Source organism: Microtus ochrogaster, unplaced genomic scaffold (assembly GCF_000317375.1).
Source record: "Microtus ochrogaster isolate Prairie Vole_2 unplaced genomic scaffold, MicOch1.0 UNK34, whole genome shotgun sequence".
Classification (NCBI taxonomy): Eukaryota; Metazoa; Chordata; class Mammalia; order Rodentia; family Cricetidae; genus Microtus; species Microtus ochrogaster.
In genome coordinates, this window is record NW_004949132.1 from 675219 (window position 1) to 681081 (window position 5863).

Sequence of the window (5863 nt, forward strand, 5' to 3'; positions counted from 1 at the left end):
TTTGCTCCAACTCTGCCTCCTTTTTATTTTATTCTCCTTTCCATCCTCATCTGTCCCCGTTTTATTTAACTTCCCTACTATTTCCCCATTGTACCCTTTAATCTTCTCCTTTCCCCTCCTCTACTGTCCTTCCTATCTTCCTTCTCTTACTCCTTTCCCTTTCCCCTCCTCTACTGTCCTTTCTATCTTCCCTCTCTTACTTACTTCTTTTCCTTTTCCCTTCCTCTAGCCTCATAACCCATCATACACCTCCCTTCCTCTTTCCTTTTCCCTCAACTACCTTATTCCATTATTTCACTCCTCTTGCCTTTCTTATTTTCCCTTCTCTTTCCCAATCCCTCCTTTTTCTTTCTGTCTTTTCTTTCACCATTTCCCCTTGTCCTGTGTCACTATCCCTTCCTTTTCTTTCCTTCTGTTCTATCACTTGGCTCTTGCCTGTTGTTGTTTTTTTTCCTTTTCATTATTCCCTCTCCTTTTTTTAATATTTCTGTCATTGTTCCCACTTTTTCATTCCTTCCTCTTTACTTCTACCTACTCTTTTCTCTTTCTTGTTTCTGCCTTTTCTTGTGTCCCTTCACTTTCCTCTATTCTCCTCTTCCAACTTCCCTCATGTTCCATCTTTCCTCCCTTCTCTGTTCCCCTCCTACTTCTTTCCATTGATTTTTCTCTCCCTCTTATTCCATCTTCTCTAAACTTCTATCCTACCCCCTCCAGATTTGTTTCTTTTTTGCCTACTCCCTCCTCTTCCCTTTTCCTCTCTGCTCTCTTCATATTCCTCTTCTGTCCTTTGTCCACTTCACTTTTTCCTCATTTCTTTTATCTCTCCTTTATGCCTTGGCTCAAACATCCTTTATGCTCTCCCCCCTTTTCCTTTATCCTCCTCTTTTCTACCTATTTTCCTTCTCTCTTCTCTCTTTTTCCTTTCTCACTCCACTTCCATTCTCTTTTCTCTTTTCACTTCCTTGCTTTCTCCTCTCCCTCCCTTTTTCTCTTCCTTATTCCCTCCTCTTCTTTTCATTCTCCTCTATCTCTAGTCCTAACAATTTCCTCCTCCTTCTTCCTCTTCCCTCCTTATTTCTCTTTTTAATTGATTTTTCCTCCACTTACCTCCTCATACTTCCCTCTCTCCTCCTGTTCTTTCCTGAATCCAATTCCCTTGTCCTTCTTCTATCACATCCCATCCTCTTCTCTCTTCTTCCTTCCTTGTCTGGATTACCACCTCCATACCGATTCTTCCTCTCTCCTCCATCTTCTTCCCTCTGTTCTTCCTCATCCTCATCTTTTCTCTTACTCCCTCTTTCCTCCTATGCCCCTTTATTCCTCATCCCTCTTCTTCCCTCCAGACTTCTTTCTCTTCCCTTCTTTGTCTCCTACTTGTTTCTCCTCTTCCTCATAATTCTTCCATCTTCTTTCATTTCTGTTTTTCCCTCTTTGCTTCTCTTTTTTCTTTTCAGTCACATTATTTCCTATTCATTTTCCTTCATCCTTCCACCTCCCTCTTTTTCTACCCTATTCCCTCCTTGTCCATCTTCTCTTCTTCCTCCTCTTTCCTCCAACTTCTTCCCTTATCATCATACTTGTTCCTTCCTACTCTCTTCTCCCTCTACTTTATTCCTTTTACTTCTTGGCTTTTTCCTTTTCTTTCCTCATTTCTCATCTTTTATCCCTTTGCTCCTTTTCTCTCTTTTCTTCTCCCTCTGCCTCATTATTCCCACACTTCACCCCTCCCCCTTTCCCTCTTCTTCCTCCTCCTATTTCACCTTCCATTCTTTCTTACTTTCTCTTCTTCCATCGTTTTTCACATCCTGCACCTTTTCTGTCTTCTCCTTTCCCCTCTTCTTTTTCTTCTTTAACATCTTCTTTCCCTTCTCTCGCTTTTTTCTTTCTGCACTCCCTTCCCTTCCCATTCTTTTTCTTCTTCCTCCCTCCTTCTTCTCACTTTTCTTGTCCCTCCTCTTTTTTTGTTTTTTTGTATGTCCTCACCTTCCTATTTCTCTCTTTTATCCAGGCTCATCTGCTTTTCACCCTCTCTTCTCTCACCTTTCTTTGTTTCTTCTTCCTTCATTATTCATTCCCTACCTCTCTCCCCTTCATCCTCCTCCTCCTCCTCTTCCTCTTCCTTCTCTTCTTCTTTCTGTTTTTCTAGACAGAGTTTCTCTATTTGACCACCCTGGCTTCACTGAGACTTGATCATTAGGACATGGTGGCCTGTCACTCAGAGATCCACTTTCTGATGCCTACCTTACGTTGTTTTTAAATATACAGAACACCAAACCTGACTCCCTTCCCTGTTTCTTCACCTAATAGATAACTTAATCTCAAAATTAGACTTCGTTGGTAAACCACCTAGATTAAACTTCATTATCTGACCCTGAAAACATCCTCTGTAGGCACTTTTCCTTCTTGCTGGTCTAAGTATTTCACCCTGCAATAGTGTAACCTATTTCCTACTACATTCCTGAAACTCTGTCTCTTACTTTCCCTTCATCCTGACATAAATGCTACTTAGAATCCACCCTTACCAATAACTCCCTCCAGAGTTTCATTCTTCCTCTATCACAGGAGCAGGAAAATTTCTTCCCAATTAGTAAATCCCCTCTCACAAATCATTACAAATTTTCTATGAATGCTTATGTGTATGTTTGAAGAAGCAACTGCATCTCTGGCCCCAGGATAGGGCATAGGAATCCCTCAAATGCTTTTAGCATGGAGCTGAAGACATTGTGAACCCTAGGTTAGATTTTAGCATCAAACCTCTGGGCTGTGGAAGATCAGGCAGTTGATCTGAGTGCTAAGACAGACTGTTTGCCCCCAGTCTCCCCTGTTCTCTCTGAAATTGTGGGCATGTTTCAAAGCCCACTCTTGTGCAGCAGTCTCCCACCTTTCTATGAGCCTTCTTCCCTGTCTGACACGTGTCTTCTTTTTCACCATTCACCCTGATCCTCTCAGCCTCCATTCAAACCCAGGCCTCCTATCACCCTCCTTATTCTCCTACTTACATCTTCATTCTCCTTCCCTCACATATTGCTTCTCATCACCTGCACCACTTCCTGTCCTCCCACCTAGCTTCCTGTCCTTCCCAGCCATCTTGCAATATATATGCCACTTCCCCTCCTGCAGATAGCAAGTTGAACCCATCCCAGGCTCCCCTCTTGTAATACCAGATATTTACTCTTTGTGCACACAGGTATCCTTGTCCTTATTCTTTTTCCTTATCCTTGTTTCATAACGCAGCCTATTGCCAACACTGGTACACGGTATCTGGTACATGATCCTCACTGCAGCATACATATTGCCTTCTTCTCGAACTCCTAAACTCTCTCTACAAAACTTGAACTACCTTTTATTTGCTCCAATCTTTGTCATCTTATACAGTGCTCCATTTCTTTGCTGCTAACCTGATAAGTATGTGACATTCCTCTTCAGAATTCTATTCCTTCTTTTGTCTGCTGCTCTCCCCATAGCCTCCTGTTCTCCTCCTCGCCCCTGTCCTCCCTGCTCCTCTAAGTTCCCCTAGTCACCTAATATCTCCATGAACCTCATGCCTTACTCTAGTCTTTTTTTGTTCTTGGTGTGTACCCTGCCCTGCTCAGCAGCACTGTGTCCCAGGGCAGTCTCTCAATTTCCTCTGTGCTTCTCCACTCATATCCAGGCCACGTGCTTCCACACAGACTGTCCCCAAACCTAAGACACTTGCCTCTACTCTTGGGGTATAAGCTCATTTTGGCTATCTTGTCATAGATGTAGCTTACAACCCACCCTAACAAACTTCTGACACCTTCTGTCCACCTCGGCACACCTTGAGCCTCCTGTCCCCCTGCTCAGACTCACCATCCTCCTCAGACATCTTCCTACTTTCCAGTCTTCCTACACAACTCTGATACCTATATTTCTCCTGTACCTCAGTCTCTGATCCAAAATCTTGACAATCTTGCCTTCCTTTCCACACATTTGCCCTCTTTTTCCCAGATTCCTGACATCTCAACCCAGATGCTAGCCTTTCTGCAGTTGTCTGCCCTGTCCTTCACCTTCTGACATGCCTTCTTTTTGTTCTCCATCTGTTAAGTTTCAATTGGATCCTTCTGGTCTGCTACTCAGATTCCTAGACACCCTAGTCTGCTTCTGAACCAGGTGCTGTACTCTTCACAGAAACATGTTTTTCTCCTATCCCCTTTCACATGCAGAAGGCTCCTGTCCCCTTCCTCAGACCTAGCATTTCCAATCTTCTGATCTTTGGCCATCACTTCCCACTTGGCCTCTACCTATGGCATCTGCTTACCCTTCTTCCTTCTGCATTCCCTCTTAATTTCTGGTCATCCAATTGTGTCGCCTGTCTTCCTCACCATAATCCTGTTAATGTCTTCCAGAGCCCCCTGTTTCTCCCTACCTTCCTTCCCTTCTCGTTTATGCATTTAAGGTGTGAATCCTCTGTTTGCATGCATGCCTAAATGCTGAAAGAGGACATCAGATTGAATTATACATGATCACAATTATAACTTGTGAGCAACCAATGATTTCTGGGAATTTAACACAGGGCCTGTGGAAGAGCATCCAGTGCAATAGCCTGCTGAGCCATCTCTCTAGCCCTTCCAATAACTTTTACCCCTATCCTCATTTTTTGTATGTTGTCCAGAGTCTTATACTCTCCTAAGTAGCATGCACCCCATTCTCAGCTGCCATCTCTCATGACATCATCCCCAATCTACTCACTGCCGTGTGTCTCTGCTGACTTCCTGTAACTTGGAAACTTCTCCGTGAGCCTTACTCAAGTCAGCCTATTACCTATCTGCCTGATATGACTTTGCATATGTCCCCAGTCTTTAGACTTCCCATGAACCTCTTTTCCCAGGCTTCTCAATTTCCACTCACTAGGAACACATAGGAAGCAGTTCACGTCCTCCCAGGTCTTCTCCATTCTTATGATTCTGATCTTTTTCCTCCCCAACAACCTCTTAATGTATCCCCTGATACTTCCATTGGTCCCTCCTCCCTTATCTCCTGTCACTTACAGCATCTTATGATCAGCTCCATCTTCTTTCCACCCCATCCTTGTAACTGCCTTCTAAGCTACCTGTATCCTCAGCACCCCACATTGTCGGGCCTCTTTCCTTCACCTCTACCCTGTCTCTGAGCTTCCTGCTACATTCTCCAAATTTATACTGTCCTGCTGACCTTTATACCTTTTCAAGGTGACTCCTTCTCTCCACTTCTTCATCTACATTCTATTCTTCTCTATACTTCCCCAGTGCTCTACCATCAACCTCACCATCTCTCCTTCATCTTCCATCAAATGTACAGACATTAAACATCCTATAGCCTTCAAAACTCACTGCAGCCTTGTTTTTGTTTTGTCACCAGGGTTCTGCCCTTCATACTGGACTCATGGACTCTTCTGAATACTCAAGTCCTTCCCACTCTTCTGTCCTCCTTTTTATCCTCCAATGTCTGAATCTTCTGCTCTGTCACCTTCCTCACTATATGACCTAGTCTCCCTACTATTATCTTTCCCCCTCATCCCTTTATTCCCACACAAAACTGCTGCCTACCTCTTAATTTTCCTACCCTCCTTTGAGCACCATGCCTTTCTCCTCAGCTTCCTATCCCTGCTCCCATGTCTATCCTACTTAATCCTCTTGCCCTTGCTTCTTTATCCACTTCTCTCCTTCCATGGAATCTCTCCTCCTTTTTATTCACTCCTCCTCAATCTTCCCTACTCTCTCCTCTCGATCTACTCTTTCCTTTCATTCCTTTCTTTCTCTTCCACTTCACTCCTCCCTCCTGTTAAATTTTTTCTCCCTTATGTGATGGAGGAGGGTCATCTGTCTATGTGTTAGTTTCATTGGTTAATAAAGAATCTGCCTTG